At 37.9% G+C, this 23,444-nt stretch overlaps 1 long non-coding RNA gene across 1 annotated transcript; it reads left to right on the top strand.

Moving 5' to 3' along the window:
• Positions 1–334: 334 nt before the first annotated feature.
• On the top strand, positions 335–4,711 carry LOC135290866 (uncharacterized). The gene is made up of 3 exons (XR_010353689.1): positions 335–464; positions 1,620–1,730; positions 4,644–4,711. It is a non-coding gene; the product is annotated as an uncharacterized LOC135290866 (long non-coding RNA).
• The last annotated feature ends 18,733 nt before the right edge of the window (positions 4,712–23,444 follow it).

Genomic DNA, 23,444 nt, shown 5'->3' with positions numbered 1-23,444 from the left:
TTCAGCTATGGATTGCAGTTCATCTTACCAGCAGTCATTTAGTTTTCTAACACCCTGACAACGTAGTACAGTATTACCATTCCCATTTTATAGATGAGAAGAACCAAGGCAGAACGATTAAACAAGTCACCCAAAGTTATACAAGGTCTGGGGCAGAGCCAGGAATAGAATCAAAGTCTCTTGAGTCCCTGACCTTCATATTAAACACAAGATCATTCTCCCTCTGTTTCTAGTTAGAGCATTCAATTCACCCCATCTGGTGTGCATGTGTAATTTGTACCGGAGGGGTAATTCATCCCTAGAGGAGGGCAGGCGGGGCTTGCAAGGGGTGTCAGCTGTGAGCTCAAGATTTGCATAGCCTGAACATTCATTGAAATGAGAATTCCTCCCAAGGAGCATCTCTGGAAAACACATAAAAAGGGGCAACGCAAAATTCTGTTTAGAGGTCTCCAAGCTTTCAGAAGGTGATTTTCCTCAACTGTTTTCTTCCTTTGATTGCAAAGCTAAGAATCAAGTTTATCTGTCAATAACCCCAGGCTTCATTTACTACCTTGAAACTGTCATTTGGTGTTTGGGACAGGTGATCATTTAACGTTGTCTTCTTAACCCTGCAGGGGACAGGCTGTTGATGGTGAGTGTGTGCTGATAGAACTGATCCTTTACGTGGCCTTCATACGCTTAATTAGCCGCTGCAAAACGAATGCCTCTCAGCTATCAGTGTCATCATTTGAGCTCAGTAGCATTCCTTCCAGAGCAGCACTAAAGATTGAAGGGAAATAATTGCAACAACATTAAGGAGACCCTTAAATTATACATGTGTTTTGTTTTTTTTTGTGCATGTATGTGCATGTGCATACATATGTATACACAGAAATATAAATATTGTCCAGGGATAATAGAAAAGTTCCCACTTTATGCTGCAAGAAAACCTCCCTGGATACTTAAGAATTGTTTGTCTGTTAATTGACAACTTAATTGATTCGTGTTTTTCTTCATGGTACCAATTAGGACACAAAACTGATCTAATGTGGTGGTAGGTCTTCCTGGGAAGATTTCAAGACAAATAGCTCAAACTCAGAAATAAGTAATTAGGATAAGAATCCTAATATTTTGATGATTCATTGAAATGAAATATTAAGCTGCTCAGATTCATCTAGGGTTAAAAATTAAAAGCATATATTGTCAGAAGTTTAAAACTTCAGCAACTTTAAAACATTGGTCATAGACAAATCAGATTCTGCTCTCTCATCAATTTTTTCATGATTTAATCCTGTTGTCATCAAGAATTTTCCTCCAGAATGATGTCACTCTATGAAAGTGGGAAGAGAATCAAACTTAGTACTTGTGCTCAGGGAAGAAAGCAAGATAACTTGATTTTTTTTTGGCATTACAACAAGAAAAGTGTCACTCAAGTACATAACTTCTACAGGTATATTGGGCTGCTTCCTGTTGAGGGTGAAGTCAATGACTTTTCCACATGACTTCAGTAGTCAAGAGACTCATATTTGCTTTAATAATTTCCTTTCCCACGGGATAAAACTACTTCTGCTGACTTCTTCTGAGGGGTCTGATCAAGCAAACTCTTACTGACAATGTGCTTTCCTGATTTTGGCTCTCAGCTGCTCTGAATAGGAGCTGAGAGTGGCCAGAGCAGAGGAATCTCCTGTCTGCATGGAGCTGCCAAGTCCTCACCCTTCCTGCTAGCCTGTGACTCTGTCCATCTGATTCAGGTGCGTGGGGATGGGTCAAAACAAGTCTTCAGTGTCCTTTAATTCTTCATCACAGTCTTCAGTTTTTTATTTGACTCCTTGCCTCTACACCAGACTACTTGGAGACCTGTTAATTTTGGAGGCCAATGCCTGGATGGGTGGAACTTATATACTCATCCCTATTTCTTCTTCATTCCCAGCCTTTCCCCAGATCAATAACTTTGCACATAGATCTCCAGTAACCCTTGCTCAGGCACAGATTTCTTCAGAGAAGACAGAGGTACTCACATGAGTAAAGCTGAGCTGGATCAGCCCCAAATTTAGTATTAAATCCTGGCAGTTCCTGAACTGTAACTTCAACAAGGCTTATTTGAGATGAAGGCACATTTTTCAGTGCTCATAACAGCAGCAAGATTCTTATTATACAACATTTAAAAGCAATAATTTCTGCAGATTTAACCTCATAGATTTTCTAATACAATAAAATTAAATTTAAAAACCCTGAATGCAGCAGATATAACCCCTTCATGTGCAATTAGCAAATTTTAAATAGAAACTTTAATATTAACATTATTCTTTATGCCTCGATGAGTGGAATATTATTTAAATTGATATGACATAAGAGGATATAAATAATTCCTAAGTGTAGATCTAAACTAGAATTTCAGACCACATTGAAATGGCAAAACATTATCAATTCCCTATTTCCCAATCTATCATTCATTACAAGCCTGATGACACATTTTTTCAAAGAGATTAAATTAGCATTAGAGTGCTAATAAACATTATAAATAAATACATAAAGATATTCTAAAAATCCAGTTTAATATAAAAATAAATGCTTATGCTTCACCAAATTTAATCTCCTTTCTGGTGGCTTAGAAAGTGTTGCAAGCAGACACATAAGATGAAAGTGAACTACTGCTCCCTTCCTTCCAATAAAAATGTAAACATATTGAACATTAGAAATGTAATTTAATTAAGGACTATTCTAAATAAAGCTATAGTTTATAATAGAGAGAATGACAAGTGACATTTTTACAAAGGAAATGAACTAAAAATGTTTTTTGCTGCTTTATACAAGTTAGAAGAAATTGTTTTCTCTTCCACAAGATATAGGACTAAACCTATGATATCACAGTAATTTATGCCTAGAAAAAACCCTATTATCCTTTTATATATTTTTGTCAAAGTAATAAGGTCAGTCCAAGAAGGTCAGATATATTGTGATCTGAGTAATACCTTTCATTCAATTTCCTCATAATTTCAAGATTTTTTTTTCTTGGCAGGGAAGGTTTGTTTTATAGTTTTGGTTTTGGTTATTTGATTTTTACTGGCTGTTTCATGTAAAATAAATATGTATCTAATTAATATTATTTTAGTTGTGTGTGATGATAACACATCCAGCAGGTACCAGACTTCTGCAGTTATTATAGGAAGTCACTTTTGGCTACAGGTAATTTAGATGCTTTGAGGACAATAGTGTAGGGTACTTATCCAAAAAACCTTTGACTACAATTCCCTGTTAATTCAGTCAGATTTGGCCTTTTCAAGCAAAATTTCAATTGCTGCTTTTATTAAGCAGATAGGAAGTAAATGACAAGAATCAGGCATTATGTAAACTTTTTTTCCTCAAGATGCTTAATAAGGAACTTTATCTAAGGTAGGAAAAAAATATCTTGCCTAAAGCTTCACCTTCTATTTCTCACAGTGGTCCTCAGAAGCAAAAATGTGTTTGTCTTCTTAAGACTATCAACGCAGAATAATTAATCCATACCTCTGTACCTCTCAGGATTGCTTGATATCTACAGCCATGAAACACACACAGCCCAGTGTGCTCTCTGACACATCAACCCAACTTTTCCCATACTCACAATTAAAGTTTTGCCCATTTCATTTTTAAGGTTATGTAACAATCCAGTATTGTGACTGATACCACTTTTTTAGTGAAAAATCCACTTTGCAAAATCACTCAAAAACTGCATCACCTGAAATAGGCTGGTCCCTGGACGCAGCATGAGAAAGAGAGTGGAAGGAGTGCTCTCAACAGATCGTGCCTTGCCAGGCTTTGTGATGTTATGGATAACTCAGGTACGTGCTTCACCCCCCTGACAGTCAGTGAGGCCAGGCATGCACACAGGTGCTTAAATCCCTAATAATTACATTGCAAATTACCTGCACCTTAAACTCTTCATGAAATTATAAATGTCTGTAATTGCATGACCTTGACATCATAAATCCTTACAGGCCCCATGGCCAACTCTTCACCAAGAGTAAATTGCCAGAACCGTAATGAAGCTGATAGAGCTGTACTGAATGGACAGAGTTAGTGCCTCTTCAAATCTGCAAGTCAAAATAACAGAAAAAAAAAGTAGAAGAAAAAAGAAAAGATAAAATTGAGTGCCAAAATTAATAGGTAGGTTGATACAGGACTTTGAAGATGACAGGATGAAGAGGATCTCACATGGAAATGAGAAAGAAAGAGAGAAGGAAGGATAGTCCTGAGATTCTTTTTTTATGGACATTCCTACTTAATTATGAAGGCTAAAAATGAAAACCAAACAAATCAGAACATGCAATACTAACCTCCATTTAGTCTCTCTACGATTTAAATCATAATTCAAAGATACCTCCATGCGTTGCAGGAGAGAACAGACTTCTCTACCTCTAGTGTTTATAGAAAGATAATTCATTCTCAGTTGTAAAGCTTCATAAGACGGCAGGCACTTCACAGTAATAAGGGCAAAATAATTTTGTTTTCTGATACATATCAAAGCTTGCAGGCTTCCCAACCTCTCTGTAAGAATAGAGCTGTTCTGTATAAGGCATGTTGCAGTGCAACCAATAGATTTCAAATTTCTGTGGCAAGTGAATGAGGGGGAAAAAAATGACAAAAATATCCTAGAACTAACATGAACTTTGTTCTTTCTGCAGCTAAGAGTAGAATGGCAAATAAGGGGAAGTGCTTCCAGACACAAGCTAATCAGCCATATACTCTGAAGCATAAGATTTGATTAACCTTAGTGTGTGCGGGTACAAAAGCGGCTCTGAAGGTAACTTTATTTTCCTTTTCTTCTTTCCTTTGAAGTTATAGGGCCACCTTTTCAGTTTAGTTCTGGTCACTATTTCCTATTTTGTATGATCAAGCATACAGTCTAGGTAATGACATTCACAATGCACACAGCTCTTTGAAAGCATAAAATAACTCACGAAAGCAGTCCAGCCCTGCTAAGAACAGGCACAGTTCTTCTTGTCGACCTGTATGAGATTAGGAGAAATTAATATTTGGGATTCTAAAGTGTATACTACAGCCAAACACAACCCCATAATATTTTTGGCATTGTATTTACCTCAGATATTTGGAAGTCCATGAGCTGAACTATTAGGTGCCTGAAGGCAGGTAACTGGAGTGTCTTGGGCCTTATACAGGGTTTGGAAAACTGAGACACATGGTCCCTCTTGGTTGTCTGTAGACATGACCACAGCCAAATACAACAGCAGCACAGTAAGCTGTCAACAGAACAGCAAAAACTTAAAACAGGGAAACAAAAATGGTTCCAGATTTGTCTCTACTATTTCTCCTTGATATGGATTAGGAACAGCATGGCTCAAAATTGTGCCAGAACCAAAACTCAGCAGCTTTATTCTTCAACTGTGCTAATGCAGGCAGGTTAGCTTTGTTTTCACTCCAAGGCTGGCATAACATAAGTGGCTTATGACTGGTAGTGCACTTTCCTGGTTAGACTTTGTCCTAAAGAAAGAAATGCAGCCTCCTATGGTTTTGCCTCTTCTAGTCTTTAAGGAGCCACATAGTTGGCTCCTGTTGTATCGAGTGAATAATTCGAGAGATCATTTAATAAAATATTGAAAATAATTAGGCACAGTTATTCACTCAGATTTCTGGAATAATCACCTTCATGGAGGGAATGAACACTGCTCTACACATAAAGCATTCAAAGAAAAAACATCAGAAAAGATTTCTCTTTTTCAACATCATGCAAATTATTTTCTTAGCTCTGTAGGGAGGAAGCAGAACCAGCCCTGCATTTTGTAGGAGAAGAATAATTCCCCTAAATCCTTAAAAATACCTCCCTGTGATATTGGCAGGGCTGGTAGATCCAGTTCAGAATTTGAAAAACTCCGAGAGGAAATAGATGAAAATATTATCTAAAGCTTCTAGATTGGTGGATAGAATTCAGGTCACTTCTTACAGAGCATTTTTGGGGGAGATCTGCATTATTGGCTGCCCCCAGTTCTGTAGTACATTTTGCTATGAAAACCAGTGCCCCCAAAGTGAAGACCTAGCAGCTTATTTACAGATACACACATTTTGAAATGGGTTAGCTGGGATGTCAGACTGTTCTAAAATACTTCAGGAACATGCAATAGTGCAAACCAAAGATGAGTTCCTTAGGCTTTCTTATAGTTAAGATTTTTTTCTTCTCTTCATGATTCACAGCACTCAGTCTTGCCCATTGGGGTGCTTCTGCCACCAGATCCATTGCATCTGGCATGCCTCCGGCCAGGTCAGTCTGTTGCACTGCCCCAGAGCCTCTTGCTCTTTTAATATATGGAACTCTTACTTCCTTGCATCAGGGTCTTTGACACCCTAAGGGTCCCCCTTTATTACCTGTCCTCATTCTCTTCTGGTTTGCCCCTCAAGCAGGGGAATACACCTAGAACGTGCCACTCTGATGACTTCAGATCCCTTTTCCTGTGCTTTCCTCCCCTGTTCTTTACTTCTTCCCAGGGAAGATGTACATATCAGTCATGTCCTTTTCACCTTCTTAGGGATGGCAAATATTTCTTTCTGTTGAGTTTCCCAGTTTATATTGAACTACCAATTTATATTGAACATAAACTGCTCCATGTTTGTAGCCACTTTTTTGTTCCAGTGCCCACCAAAATTTTTATTTATTTTTCAACTTTATAGGAAATAATGAACTACTTTACACTGTTCTGGGAAAAAAAAGACTAAAACGAGGACTGTGAGGGTTCACAGAAAAAAGGGGAATTAAAAAATGGATGATTCTTTGATCTAACAAACACAGGACTGGCAATATCCAGTGGATAGCACTTGAACAGTAAAAAAATACCCACCCCCACCTCCTCTCCAAAAACCCAAACCCTACAACAACACTAAAGAACAAAAAACTCCATCAAAACGAATACCATCAAAATAAAAATTATATTGGCACTAGTAAACTCTGTAGTGCTGGCACTTTTCCTTCACCTTTTATTTCCTCCACCTCCTTCTCCTCCTCATCCACTTTATCCTCATCCTTCTTCTTTGTTTAACACCCATTATAATTCCATGAAGAATTAACTCAAAGCCTCATGAACTAATTTTGTGTTCCACAGAAAATTGTGCTGCATGACTACAAAGACTGTTTACATCATAAACCATGAAAAAGTTCATAACAGAGTGTGATTTAAATGGCTGTCAGGAATGGTTTATTTGACTATTACAAGACATTTGAGGCTGGAGGGCTACTGAAGTCATGTAAAGTTCTTTGTGTCCCTCATCCAAAACAGTGCTTTTCCCCAAAACCCATTTACAGGCCTAATCAAGTGGGAAAAAGTAACCCTAACCAACAAACCAAACCAACCCAACCAACCAACCAGCCAACCAAACAGAAATAAAAAACCAAACAAACAAAAATAAAATGAGGCAGATTTATTCTCTTTCTCTTTTCTACTGATTATGGTATCTTGTTTTTTTTGAGACAACCCACATAATAATGGGAAACGAATATCTAAACCTAGCTTCACGTCTATATTTATGAGTGTTTTATTAATAGTTTAGAGGTTTATATCAATATTGGTTGAGCAGCTCAGCTATATGTAAAGATCCCATGTGTGTACATCTAGAGGAGAGTACACCTGTTCACTCCAACTCTTAATTTTCACATGCAAAAGAAGCCACCTTCATAATGATAAGCAATGTGAGAAATAAGTGGAAGTAAATATTTTAATTAAGAGTAAAATTGGTAATTACTTGATAGTAAGCTCTGCCATAGAATCAGCCCAGAAGAAGAGAATAGGGGAAGAACTGAGAGCAACTAGACAGATACTCCTTTCCTCTTGCCTGTCAGGGATAGGATTGTCAGGGATAACAAATAATTGCCTGTTTTCAAAGCAGTGAATAATAAAAAAAAAAACTCTACAGAAATTTTGTTTTACTTTGCTTGCCATTCCTACTCAATAAGGAATATTATCTTTCAAACTTTATTGCTCTTACAACATTCTTGCTAACCTCTCTGCCTCTGCCTACAAATTTCCTCTTCAGTTTTATCATTGTAACTTCTGATTTTTCTTCAAAAGTGCCTTCAGTGACTTGGTTTCAATGGCTAGACATTTTTTTAATGGTAACATATTTATTCCTTTGCAGTCAGACAGGGATTTTCCTAGCTCCCAAAGCCCTGCAGACTAGCTCCCAAAGACTCCCAAAGATTTTCCTAGCTCTCAAAGACTTCTATTATTGTCTGGTTATGGTTGATCTAGGTGTTGCCCAAAGCTCAGAAATAAGTATTGTCTTTGCTTCACATATGAATGATAAATAACACTTCCATTTATAAAGGTTTTTTGGACATTGTAGCCTTTTGTATTCCTACAGTGTGGATATTTGGAAGTTTGTTTGGAATACAGGATATGAGAAAAAAGCAAGAAATCCAGGGTTTTTAATGAATCAAATGAAATTTGGTCTTTATTTCAAGTTTCTTTTGAAACAAATGACTAGCCAAATCTCATGATTTTTATATGTCTCACAGCATTAAGGACTTTGATCAAAGGTTAAAGTTCAAAATTATGCCAGTTATCAAAAATATATGGAGATATATGGTTGTGAATACTGAAAACATAGTTGACACTTATATTGAGAATCGGAGTAGTTAATTGTTAAAAATTCAAGTGTATTTCCTCAATAAAAGATCGATTCTACCCAAATAATTTTAGATAGTAGACAATAACTTCCCGAAGACCTCCAGTGATGAAAAGTCTTCAGCTTTCCTTTGCTAATACTCCCAAAACTTCACTATCATTATCAAAGGGGATTTACCTTTTTTTCTTTACCTTTTTTTTCTGTAATAAAATGTCTGTTCCCTTTTATTCTCTGTGATAAACAAATAGTATCCCTTCCTCTTAGACACAGCTAAGTGTTTACTGCTTCCTAGTGTCTTCTCTAATGCCTGTATGTTCATACAAAATGAAGTCAAAAGGGCTGCAGACAATTATCATGTCAGAAAGAGTTTTCTAAAGCAAATGAATATTCAGTGTTCTCTCCTACCTCCACCAGATTTTCCTGCAAAAAATAGATTTGTTTATGAAAGATGTATTATAAACCCCAGCACATCCAGCTATTTCTTCCCCCTTTCCAGATTTTTGTGTAATAAACAAAAGGTCCCAAATAAATAATTAACAAAAATTGACTTATTTATAATCAGAAATGTTTGGCCACCAGATGGTCCAAAGTGTATCTTCATGTAATAGGATCTAGAGTACGATTTTAGCTCTGCGGGAACAAACAGCAGAGTATTAATAAAATGTCAATTAGTTTAATTTAGTCTCATAACTATTGAATATATATATTGGCACCTACATGTTTTTAATTTCATTTTAGGATTCCAGCTGCTATTGAACACAGAAAACTTTTAAACAAGTAAATTAAAAAAAAATTGCAAAGACAAATAAATATGTCAAAGGATAGAAAGAAATAATTTTAAATGAAGCTGACAAGAAACTTCACTGGTAATATAAAAACTTTTTGTGCATCTGCATTGTTAATGTGCTTGATTGTTTTGTCTCTGACATTAAAATTAAAGTGTTACACTAATCAAAAATAAATTTTATTATCAATATGATCTTGAAATTTTCCTGAAGTCAATTTTTATCTTTCTCTCTACTCCCTGCTTGCAGACTCCTAAAAGTTTTTGATTCATGGACAGATTTTTGTATACCTCATACTTAGCTGCCTCCTCTGAAATACACTACTAAATCCTACATTGAAAGTCACTGGTTTACATAATGTCCTGGATGACAATGTTCTTAAAATAATCTCAAAGAAATTCAACAATTATAATAATTTCACTGTGAGTTTATCTCAGGATTTATTTGACCCTCTTTCAAACACAAGGGTCAGGCTGAGAATGGGTGATGAGGGTAAATACATCAAACTGAAATTAATTTCCACTATTGTACTGGATCTATCTGGTATGAAATAACTTTCTTCACACTAGCCTGTATATTTCTGTGTTTGGGATTTCTGACTAAAGCAATGCTGGCAACACACCACTGTTTTAGCTGTTGCTGAGCAGTGTTTTCTGTGTCAAAGCTTCTCCTGTTTCTTACTCTGCCACATTGCAATGACCAGCCTGGGAGTGGGACAGAGGTTGGGAGGGACACAGCTGAGATAGCTGACCCAACTAACCTCAGTTTGGTATTCTTTACCACACTGCAATCTCATGCTCAGCAATAAAAACTGGAGAGTGTGTGTGGGTTGTCTTCTAAGTCAGCTCCTGCTTGGAGACAGGCAGGGCATTATCCTTCTTGTGGGATATGGCAATTGCATTTGTATCACTTGGGTTTTCCCCTCTTGCCTTCTCTAGAACTTTGAACAACTTTTATTGGTTTTGCTACTTCTATTTTCTCCTCCATTCTGCTGGGGACAGGTGTGAGAATCTGTGTGGGTACTTAGGTGTTGGCTGTGGTCCACCCACCACAGGTGTTCATCAGTTGCAGCAAAGGCTGCAAAATCCCTCTGGGAAGGGAGCCAGTGTTTGATGATTAGTCAGGGCTGAGCTCAAAGCTATTGAAAATGTAATATAACTACCTGAGTCCACTGGGTTAGATGTACCTGCAGCATTAATGTTAAGTTATACATATTGAGTTGCAGGGACCTTTTGTTATTTAATACATGCTGGCTGTCACAATCTGCAGACTGGGCTCGATAAAGCCACATTGCTGCTAGGAAGGGCTAATATGGTCATGCTTGATGTAGGAATAAGCTCTTGTATGTTGTGCTCTGTGTGTGCCTCCTTTGATCAGAGTTCATGGTGCATGGCTCTCATTTTAGGGTTTGAGATAACCTAGGATTTGTTCCACCCAAGTTCCAAAATTTGCACTGTGCCTCACTTTCACTGAGGTGCTAAAAATGACTATGTTAATGGTGATTGAACACTGAGTAAAGAATAATCTCAAATTTGTGCTTAAATTACAATGTTTTCTTTAACTTAAACTAGGAATGCCTACACAAGTAGACATCAGAAATTACTGCATTAAAGAAAAAACAATAAGACTGTATTTCAGGATTACTTAACTTTATATCCGTGCTGCAGCACAAAGTTCAATCCCTGAACACTTCTCCAAAAGTTCAGCAAAGAACATTCATAAGAGTATCCTATGCAGGAAAGCACCCACATTTCAACTTAACATTCTGTGCCAGAAGAATCTAACCTGTCCTTGTAGCCTTGTAGTGGATGTTAGAGTTATGTAGATAACCCTCTCTTACCAGGCTCCAACTTTTTTTTTTTTTTTTAAATACTTTTCTGTGAGGACAAAATACACAATTTCACACACCCTGGCTATAGTAATTTCTTTTAGGGAAGGGTAAAGTACTATGGTGAACATAGTTTCTGCTAAATTATCTGAGGCAAAACAGGCCCAATACATAGGGTGGGGATAACAGAAAGGACTTTGGTCCCTTTCCCTCCAACTCATTTCCCAAGGAGGAATCATTCCTCTCTATCAAGGATACTGTGCTTTTAGAATACCAGGCCTCTCAATTTAATTTTTTTCCTTGGAACTCATGTACTTTATCTCTAGATGAAAAACTACATGCTTGTACTCTTGTTAAACCCTATACTGATATTTTTTCAGAACCTGGATTTTTTTTTGCAGTAGGACATTGCACTAGAATTGCCGGTGTCACTAAAATCCTGTGTCTATTCCTGGGACAGTTTTGGGGTTTTTTCTCCTATAATCTGGACACTGCTTACTACCAAGAAGACTGCAGGAATGTAGATTAATATTTTCACTGACAAGTAGATCGTGGTGGCTTACTTCAATTACTATTTGTAGGATATTCCAATGCAGAACAGAGTTCCTTTGCAGCTGGGGATGCAGAAACATGCAGCAAAGGATGGTGCTTGCTCTGAAGAGTTTGCAATATAAATATAGACAACAGAGTGGTGAGGGAAAGCTTGCTCAGAGACTAGCCTAAAGTCACACTGCAGGGAAGAGATGGGAATAGTATCTAGGTCTCCTGATTCTCCCAAGTCTGTTACTTTATTTACTAGGCCATGTGACAACCCTCCATTTATTTTCCTTCTTCTTTTCTTTATTCTACTGGATAAGATTTGTCAGCACAGGTTCCCATATGCAAAAAAACCCCATTCATTTAAGTGGGAAAAAGACTCCAGAAAATCAACCTCCTGGAAAAACACCCCTTCTAAAGATTTGTTACAGTGCTCTTTGAATACAGCAAACATTCAAAAGGGAAGCACTATTCATGACTTTGTCTTTAACATATTTGTATGGGAAATTTGAATGCATTTTTGTTCATCATCTTTGAACCACTGGCAAGCTTAGGATGGCATGCAACATGACCTCTATGGGAAGTATGTACATGTATATTTACTAGGTACTTGTCATCTCTGGGATAAAGGAAATGAGTTTCATTGGGATGAAAGGAGGATAAAAACAGATGCCTGTCAATATTTCTTACTACTACTTTTAATTTCAGGGTTGAGAAATATCAGTTTGAAGAACTTTCCTCAAGTGCAAACCTAATTGCTCTGGTATCTCCAGATGTCACCTGGAATTGCTATTAATCTCTGCTGTAAGACTCTATTTATATAGGTATTTATTGCAACATAAGATGACATTTAAAGAGAATTGAGTAAAATTATTAGGTAAAAAAACACATGCTTGACTAATGGTCATTCCTCATAATTCCCATGTCTTTTCCGCTTGTATAATTATCTGTAGTAGAGCAAATATGTACCACATTCAAGACCAGGTTGTTATATAAACGGTGGATCTTGTAGAGTAGTGAGCACATATGGCTGCAAATTGAGTTTCTTGGATTGTCCTCACTGGAAAAGCTTCTGCTGGTGATTTTGGCAGAGGATGTTTGAGGTAGCATTTTTAATACATACAATAGATCCACAATCCTTTAGTGATATTTTCCTTGATTTCTTCTGAATTTTTGGGTAAGCAGGAGCCTGAATGTAACCAAACCAACTTCAGAGTGTTGTTCTTAAACCACTTTCCTAAGAAGGTTGTGCTAGTAATGAGCTTCCTTGCCATTTGACACAAGTGCCACGGTTTGCAAGAGAGGGTCCATAAACCCCATTGAATGCTTTATCCCTGTAATCCCTTATAATAATAGGGAATACTTCTCTCAAGTATTCAGATATTTCTCTCATTTTTTTCTCATGTATTTGTGAGAAAAAACAGGGAGTTACTCTGGTGGGAATGCCTGCCTCCTGATCAGAAAGATGATTTCAACAGCCATCTCATTAGATATCTGAATTCAGTCCTGTGTCTTCCCCCAGACTAGTACAGTTACTACCTAGGATAAGTCAGCTTCCCAGTCACATGGCATTTCTGTTCACCCTGTTGCAAAATAGGGAATAATAACCATCCTTTGCCTTGTTTGATTAAAAAGCAAGTTCTGCAGGCAAGATAAAATTCTTTATTATGCATATGAACAACATCTGGCCTAGTGTGCCAGGTGCACAAATAATTTATTTATGTAATTAGTTAAAAACGTGAGCTAGACTGTGATAACAAATCCATGTAGACACTCTTAGTCCTAGATGAATACAAGGTAAGTAGGGTAAAGTCTTTCTTTTAAAAGCTTAATGCATATTACCTCATATTTGCTACAGGATAAATACACGTGAGTTGTCCCTGCTGAGCTGACACAGGAACATTTGTTACGACTTCATATTCACGTGCTTGAGCCTTAACACACATGACTTTTAATGCTTTCTAATAAAGTAAGGGATATTAGTTGCACTGGACTTAACTTTGGAGGATAACCCAAACCTCTTGCTTAGGCAATATCTGCTATTGCTCCTGGAATATTCCACAGGTAAAAAAATAGCAAGAAACTCAGTTATCCAGAGGAGCTTTTCTCCCTGATCAATGAAATGTAAACTGAATTAAAAGAAATTTGGGAAACAAAGAGCTGAAAATCAGTACAATGACTGCTTTTTTGTGAACTGGTAAATGGATACATGGTTATTTATTTCCTGGTGTAGAGCATGGTCAAACAGGTTATTTCAGACCATCTGTGCTCTGCATTAACTTGTTTGTCTTCAAATTAGAGTGGAACAGGAGAGATGAGCTTTTACATCCAGCTACAGCACTCAACTGGGATCTAGCAGGCAACAACATAATTTTCCAGAGATTATGGTACTTGCTACATTTCAGCTCAGAGATAGAGGGCTGTAGGTAAAGACCCAACAGAACTGATTGGACCAAGGGCCAGGCAAGCCCAGGACAACACAAAAGTATGCAGAACTGGTATGATTTTCCAGATATATAGCAGAAAAAGTAACCATATAATGTCAGATACCTCTGCATCAAATTCTGCTTTAAGGTACATGATATAAATCTAGGGAAAACCATTAAATTTTACTGAATTCACACCAGCAATACTGCTGATGTATGACATCAACCACAAGGGCATAGCAGGAGCAGTAGATACTTGCTCTCATTCTAGAAACCCAGTAATAGCAGATACCTGCTACGTGTAACATTTCTCCTCCTTTATATTCTCCATTTCAAGTTAAGTACACCTTTAATAAAATTGAATCATTATTTTCACTTGTACTTCTTTCTCCCCCTGTGTATTAATTTGTAAGTTAGAAGCAGTTTTTTTCTTTCTTTTTTTTTCTTGTGGTTTTTTATTTTTTTTCTTTTTGTTGTTTTGTCAACCAACATTAAGTGAGACTGACTTTTCTTTGTATCTTTACTTTAGACAAATCTATATTAGTAACAACATCAATACTGTATTAAACCTGAACTATGGGAATAATTTGTAATCATACTAAAATTAGTAATGTCGCATATCACATGGTAAGACACAGGGTAGAGAAGTAGAACTACCATTAGCTTGGGTTATTATTACCTTATTAAGGCCATTTAAATAGGCTGTAATTCTGGGAATTTAAAGGTCATTTTGATTTATTCAGTTTAGTTTTTTATGTGTTTAGAAAACTAATTAAAGAACAAACAGCAGGCCTGTATCATTCTTAATGGCAAATATGTGTGAAGGGGCTGCCCATTCTGAAAGCCAACAGAATAATGAACATTGTTACAATTTTCAACATTGAACATTACTTCCTCTTAAAAATTATTTTTCCATTGCATTAAATCAGTTCCATACAATTTTGCTCTTATATATTTAAAGGGATTTCCTATGAACATTTCTCCCTAGACTTGGAAGGCTCAATAGTTTGTTTGAAGGCTCAGTCTCTAGCTTGTTTGAGCTTTCAGAAGAATGACCATAAAAATAAACACAGGGAAAAATTATAATCTCTGAAACAGTCTTTAATCCCCATGAATGGTCAACAGTTTGTTCACAAAGAAATGCTTGTCGATTGTTTAATTTTTCCACAAAACCTTACACTATGATGGCAATTCTTCCTCACTGCTTACTAAATGTTGTGCTTAAGCCATAAAAAAACCCCAAAACTTCAGCTTCAAGAGTTTTGAGCACTTTAAAAATGTAAGGCAGCTTTAAACTCTTTGTTGAATAGGTATGTTTACTCTTTCTTGAGTATTTTGCAGAACTGGACCACAGCAGTTTAATCCAGTTCTGATTTGAATGCTTCTATAAGATTGATGGTGGCAAATTTTGATCCACAGAGCCCAGACCACGGCTACGTAGTGTGGCTGTGTGCAGGTGGAAGAAGAGCATTGCAGACAGGTGAAAGTTATGGGTGACATTTCTATACAATATATACAGAATTCTGAAAGAACTAAGTGCAGCCATGACAAGAAAATTAACATTGTGATTCTACATAAAGCACTGTAATTTTCCTTTTGACCACCAATGGCAAAATGTGCCTGTTTCTCCAGATCAAGTCTCACCTACAATGTACAAAAAATTCCAAGATGTTTGACAGCCTCACAAGTCAAAGTCACATGAATTCTACTTTCTTTACCACATAGGCATTGATACAAATTCTTCCTCTCTAAAGAATCCAAGTGACAAATAAAGTTTATTAATACTGTAGTTTCCTAAGGAGGAGAATCTCCTACAACATCAATCGACATTTTAATTCTGTAGTTTTGGTTTAAAACTAGATTTATCTATCAGGAAATGTTTCCCAAAGTCTGTGGAGCTCTGTGGTATTTAAAGGTCATGCATCTCTTTCAAACACAAGAAAAAAATAATAATTCAAGATCCAATTTTTCATTCAAAGAACAATAAAAATAAAAGTACAATTCTAAATTTTAGAGATTATCTTATTGTTGAGTTAATTGACCTTTCACTTAACTGTAAGGATCTTCTAGAATCATAGATATTAAGGGCACAAATGATAGGTTTTGTCAGTCCAATCCACTGCCCTGAAAATATCTAGTCAATACCAAATATGAGCCAATTCATTACACAACACCTAATGCAAACTTGATCAAATACTCAGGTTAACTTCCCTTTCTTTCTGGAAAGGGAGAACCAAAAGCAGCCTCCATGCTGAGAGAAATGGAGTGTGTGGTAAAGATCTCAAGACCTTTTCATCCAAATGGCATTCCAAGCATAGAGTCAAGTTGAACACCTGACTCCATTCTACTTTTGCCAGAGAGAAGACCTGTTACTAAAATAAGTCATGACTCAGTGTCTTATCTAGAACATAGTGTTCTTTCAAAGCTCAATATTCTGGTGCCAAATATAATTGGCAGGGGAGTAGTCAGTGCCACTCGTGTATCACCAGCAGCATTTCCCACAAAGTCGGGTGATGTCACTGCAACTCTTGTTCAGAAAACAACTTTCCCAGCTTGTCCAGGGAGAACTAACAAGGTTATTACCAGAGGCGGGTTGCTAGAGGCTACAGCTGACAACAAAAATGAGGGTATGTGAACATTAATATCCAAAGAGACAGCTACCTGCTGGAAGCACTTGCCTGGAAGAGGTGCAGGGACTGTATAAATATAACCCTCCCTTTGTCTCATCCCAGGAAGTTTTGAGACCAACCCAAATCTGCAATAGCCGGAATCTAACAGGTAACAACAGGAATTGTCCTTTTGTTATTGTGCTGTAGATAAATTTTCCATGTGGAAACTGGTTAACCCTGGCTGTGGTTTCCATGTCTGCTTCTATGCAAGACCTTTACCAGCAAATCAATCCTTACATTGTAATGGTACTCACTAGACAAAGAGTGTTTGGCTTAGTGCACTGCTGCTATTTGTTCTGTGTGCAGCATCACAGAGGGATGTGATGTGTGAGAAAACCAGGAAGAGAGGCTGGTTGATATGCACAAAGGACAGAGAGAACTGGCTCTGCAATGAGGTGGTTGAGTGGAGAAGGGCACAGTTGCCCTCGGTGCTTTGTGACACATTGAAGGTACCCAATGAAAATTATTTAAAAAAAACAGTAAAAACAGATAGATGGTTACTTCTGAATGTATCTCTTGTAAATACTATTCATTAGTTTGTTCTTTGATGATGTGCCTCTGATTTTATTTGTTCAGACATCTGGGTTTCCCAATTAATGGGTTAAGGGTAAAATAACAGGCTTGGAGAGCTATGGGCACACAGATTTGGCTGCTATCTTCAGAACATCTTAGAGCACTGCCCTAAAAAATGCTGTGTGCAGAAGCTTTCCTGACCCAGCAGGCATGACCCTTGCTTACATTTCCCTGAAGAACTGTCTCTCTAATGCTTCTTGCTTGATTTGACAAGTGGAGAAGCAAAGAGAAGAGGAAAAAATTCCTGTCTGGAGAAGTGAAGTCCACCACACAACTGGTTCACCCACAAACTAGCAGTGCAGATGGATACTCCCACTTCTCCTCCCTCAGTGGGACTGCTGCCTCTGGAAGACCCAGAGAGGAGCAGTAAAGATTTTGCAACAACCTGTAGACAGAGGCTGGGAGAGTTCCTGCTCTCTCTGCTAGTCCAAGATAAAGACATGCAGAGAGCAATACTTAAACAGAATTTAATTTAATTTTTTATTATTATTTTTGTCCACTTTTAAAATTTTTGTTTAATTTAGTTGTTTAGTTTGATATGACTCTTCGCATGAAGCTGGACTCCATTGCTTGACCTTGGACCTTTATGTACTCTGAGTTTAATTGTGGAAGTGCAGAGCTCCAGAAATTCTTACCCAGGCCTTGGGCTTGCTCATGCAACAAAAGACATTGAACTTAACCTCTTCTCTGATAAAACTTTTAGGCTAGCTTCTCTGCCTAGTCACGAGGAATTCTGAGACTTTCTAGCTCCTATTTACATCCTGGTACAACATCAGTGTCATTTCTTCTTACAGACTGAGATTGAGCTGCACATCCACTGTGCAGAAATTTCCTAACTGAGCTAGCTCTCAGCTGGCACTTCTAAAAACCTGGAGTATAGGTATGAGGCCTGTTCTTCATGAGATTATGTGGAAAGGAAAGGAAAGGAAAGGAAAGGAAAGGAAAGGAAAGGAAAGGAAAGGAAAGGAAAGGAAAGGAAAGGAAAGGAAAGGAAAGGAAAGGAAAGGAAAGGAAAGGAAAGGAAAGGAAAGGAAAGGAAAGGAAAGGAAAGGAAAGGAAAGGAAAGGAAAGGAAAAAGGGAAAAAGGAAAAGGAAAAGGAAAGGAATCTGAAAACAAGACTGCAATCATTGGACCAAGACTATCTTCAGGTAGTGATGTCAAAGATGACCCAAATGGGAAGTGTTTTCAGAGGGCAGAATCCCTTCTCCAGTCTTCTTTTCTGACCACATTCCACTTCTAATGTGAAACTAGAGAGTATGTCAGTTGCTTCTGCCCTTTTAGTATCTAGGCTTGATTACTTTCCTCCATCAGAACCAGGCTTCAAGCTTCCTCTGATCAAATCAGCTGATTTGAACCAGATGGCTTCTGACCATACAGAACACCAGGACTGTTTTTTCTGAGGCTTTAAGAGACACATCCAGCTATGCTTACAATTTTCAGGTTTTTTCCCTGTGGGTAGAATAAAACAAACAAACAAACAAACAAAAACAACAAAAAACCAACAAACCAAAACAAACAAACAAACAAACAAACAAAATTAAAAAATAATAATAATTAAAAAAACCCCAACAAAACAAAACAAAAAAAAAGCCCAACAAGCCAGTGGTTTTCAGTATGAGTTGACTAAGCTAGCTTCAAACTATGGATTGCTTGACTTGTCTTACAGCAGCATTAGACTTTAAGTACCACTGCAGAACAGCCAAAAACTGTGTTAATACATCTCCACCTGATCCAGAAAAATCAGAGGACACAGAGGGTAAGCACCCATCTGTCTGCAAGACTATATAGACTTTCACTGTGTCATGAGCTGGACTTTGTTAATGTGTAATGAAATTAATTAAAACCTCTCACTTCCCCCAATATTGGTTAAATATTATGACTCACCTGGTTTCCTTCTGAGCTTAATAAAACTTGGCAGGAGTGGAGGAGGGGGGAGACATGGAGGAAGGAGGGGATGTGAGATGTTTCTTTGTCTATCTGGCTTTTCAGTGCAAAGTCACATTCTGTCATGTTATATACGCACCAAAATATTTAGAAATACACAGGGCAAAGATCAGCTTGCAAGTGTGAGTTCATGAACTCTGCCAGTGCACAGATCTCTCTGCCAGAGAAGTACAGCATCCTAGAGGCAGGTCAAATGAAAACAGTCAGAATAATACACTCAGGGAACAGAAAAGGCAATTGTACCACCAGGACCAATCCCAAACAAAATATATTTTGGCATATATTGAAACCTTGACAAAAGGAAGCCTTCAAGGTTACCACCAGAGCTGACTTAATATTTTTTTTTATCTACCTTTTTTTTTTTTTTTTTTTTTTTTTTTTTTTTTTTTTTAAAGGAGAAAGAGTGTTTAATTATCAGTTCTCAAGCAAACAGTGGTTCGGCAAAATGTCAGATCCCCAGCTGAGATGCCACCAGTTTGTGCTGGGGATTGTGTGCCAGGCGGCTGTATGGACAGGCGAAGACCTCCGACTGCTCGCTGAATGAATTTCCACTCGTGCCTCTCGACATTGATTGAAAGCGAAGGCTGCTGTTGGAACCCTCAGGCTGTCTGAAGAAATCCATCCCTCCCCATGCTAGATCCTTGATGAGTGTAACTCCAGCTTCAAGAGAGATCGGGTGAAGTGGAAGGAATTTAACCCTTTTGGTTCCTGGAAGCAAAGTGCTGTCAATGGTTTGGGCTGATAAAGAAAAAAAGAAAAGAAAGGAAAGAGAAAAATTATAGCAGAGGCCAATGAATTTTTTTTTTGCTATATTTATCCCACCCTTCTTCTTATGTATGAAATAAAAGACTTCAGCACAACTTTGTAAGATATTCCTCTGTTTTCTAAGCTTAGCTTCTGTGAATCCATTTCAACACCCAAAACCAGAAAGAAGGGTAAGAACAAACCCATGAATTTGGCATGAAGAATTAATTGCAGTCTTCTCCAAAGGAAGGCAAGCTGAACTAGATATATATATTGGTGCAAACACATCTTAGAGCTCCGGATGATAGTATTGCCTGAACTGTTTGTACTCCCCAGATTAAAATTTGTGTAATTCTTTGGCTGTGCAATTCCATTTACCAAACACCAAATGTGAGTTACACACCATACCTCAGGTTTAATTTATGTTCTCACAGATACATCTAATTGCAGACATGCAAATGGGTGTTGTCCCATTAGTGCCACCATCCCATTCTTTGCAGGAATGTAGCCCATGAAATACAACAAAAGATTTTTAATCACAACAAGCATTTGGATTCACTTTTATCAGGCTGTGCATAATTTGTCCTAGAAATTATTCATTTACACTTTATTTTTCATTCTGGGAATTAATTGCTATGAGAGTCAACAGGGACTGCAGTCTAGATAGACCAATTAGATCTGTGTTGTCCTTCTTGCCTTTCCTTCCTTCCTTCCTTCCTTCCTTCCTTCCTTCCTTCCTTCCTTCCTTCCTTCCTTCCTTCCTTCCTTCCTTCCTTCCTTCCTTCCTTCCTTCCTTCCTTCCTTCCTTCCTTCCTTCCTTCCTTCCTTCCTTCCTTCCTTCCTTCCTTCCTTCCTTCCTTCCTTCCTTCCTTCCTTCCTTCCTTCCTTCCTTCCTTCCTTCCTTCCTTCCTTCCTTCCTTCCTTCCCTCCTTCCCTCCTTCCCTCCTTCCTTCCGCCACTTCCGCCACTTCCTTCCTTCCTTCCGCCACTTCCGCCACTTCCGCCACTTCCTTCCATCTGCCACTTCCTTTCCTCCCTCCTTCCCTTCCTTCCTTCCTTCCTCTCTCTTTTCCACTTTCTTTTCTCTTTCTCTCTTTGTTCCCCTTCTTCTTTTCTTCTCTCGTCCCTTCTCTGTTTTCTCCTGCCTCACATTTCTAGGGCCATATTTTGACTCAGTAGTTGTCCATCATGTACCACAGAAGTTTTCTGATACATCATTGAGAGTATTACATTATCTGCAGTAAAACCTGCAAACCAAGGGAATCACTGCTACTGCAGACCCTCATACACATCAGGTACAAAATAAAAAGGTGAAACATCAAGCAGAAACTCTCCTATGTAGTAAAGACAAAAACCACAGTTCATTAAAAAATCACATAAAATGAATACTAAATCTACACATCTGTCTCACTGCTAAGGGTAATCAAAACCAGCAGTGATTATCAGGGGATTTTATTTAAAATTTTCCTCTAAATTCCTGACAAAAACACACCTTTCTAAACCAAGCTACATAAAAACCTTTACTTCTGTGCCTTTGGTTTTTTGTCACATAGTAAAATTCATTTTACTGTAATCTAAATCTAAAATGGAAATAATAAACAGTTTTCAAAAGAAAAAAATGTTTGGAACAAGAAAGCAAGTAAGTTAGTTTGTTGTGTATTATTTGAAGGTTTAAATTTCATTAAATTAAAACAAACAAACAAACAAAAAAACTTCTTTTTTAAAAGTATGTATTTTTATTCGTCTCTCCTTTCCCAGAAAGGAAAATCAGGAAAGTCAAATCAAAGTCAGCATTTTTATTCAAATGGAGAAATTTTCTTTGCAAGTAGCCTTTCAGTTTAACACTAAAAGAACCCCATTTGCTTCATTGGTTGATGGCTTTAATTAATGTTCTTGCAACATGTGGAGCTTAAATACTCCCTACTGAAAATACTGAAACTCCTGTTATTGGCTTGCCTGCCAGATTGGCCCCCTAGAACAGGCTGAAGAAAGAGGGGGGACTCTAGCCTTGGTTTCTGTCCCTGACATCCATAAAATAGTTGGAAATTCTAATATTGCCCTCAGCCTCTGGGCCTGCAGTTGCTAGTCATACATTAAAGCCAAGAAGCTTCCTAAAACAAACTGGCACAGATGGAGAAGTTCTGGTGCTGTTATCCAGTGGTGAAAGACCATCTTCAACAGCATGGAGTCCCTGAGCCTTCTTCTCTGACCAGAAGGTTTGCCCACAGTGTGCTCTCTTCTGCTACAAAAAGGCACATTCAAAACATTAGGCAGATTTTTCATCCTTCTGAAGCAATGTTTGAAATAAATGACTCACCTCTTGCATCTCTGTCTGCTGCAAAGGACATGGCTGTAGTGCTGCCCCTCTCCTGGGGTAATCACCTTGCATAAAGCCATGAAGTCGTTTCTGGCAGTGGCATCTCCTCCAGAATTGTCTCAGTTTCTTGTTCATATTTCAAAATACCTGTGCAGCCCCAGCCACAGGAGCTGTCCCCCAGGGGAACATCCAGTAGGCCCCCACAGGCACTTGGGGAGGATACAGGGAATGTGGAATCTTCCACCTGGGGATCCTCAGTCCACCAGTACAACCTGAGGAGCAGGGAAGTTGCATTCTGTCAGGGTACAGGAATGAAGATTTTGGGCTTGTGGAGAATGTCATAGCCAGTGAGAGATCAGAAGAGAGGTGTGTGGTAGAACACCTCTTGCCTCCCTTAAAAGAAGTGAGCCATATGCATTTAATTCAAAGAAGAGATGTATGAGACTGCCCCTGATGCGGGGTCCTGGCTGCCAGATACCAGGTGATTGAAGCAGATACCTGCAGTCTTGATCAGTAGCTTGAATCTGACATACGGCCAGGATTTTCTGACAAACCTCAGTATTCAGCGTGGGGCTTTTTCTCCTTTCTCATCCCTTGACTTTTCTTTGTGAAAACACTCTTTGAGGTGCCTTATACCTTTATTTTATCGTACAGAACACTGAGGTGCCCTAGAGGTCCAGTAGTCTATTCTTTGAGGCAAGGACTGTTAAGTTACTTTTTTTTTTTTTCCAGAGCTTTCCACATTATGTGATTTAAATGGCAGGTAAAAGGCCAGTGTTATCAGACTAATATCTGAAAGAAATTAGTACACACAACTCATCTGAATTTGTTTAAAGAATTAATTTTTATCATAACTGCAACTCACACTTTTTACCAGTTTTCCCCTCTATAGCTGGCAAATATCAAAGGTTTGCTCTTGCATAAAGCATACCAGAATATATATTTCAAAAGTTTCTTACACATATTTTTTGTTGGAGAAATTAATTTATCTGGTTAAGTAAAATAACAAGGAGTAACTTGTAAATTCATTG

This window comes from Passer domesticus, chromosome Z, assembly GCF_036417665.1.
Source record: "Passer domesticus isolate bPasDom1 chromosome Z, bPasDom1.hap1, whole genome shotgun sequence".
Taxonomy (NCBI): domain Eukaryota; kingdom Metazoa; phylum Chordata; class Aves; order Passeriformes; family Passeridae; genus Passer; species Passer domesticus.
This window is presented reverse-complemented; position numbering and strand designations above follow the sequence as displayed.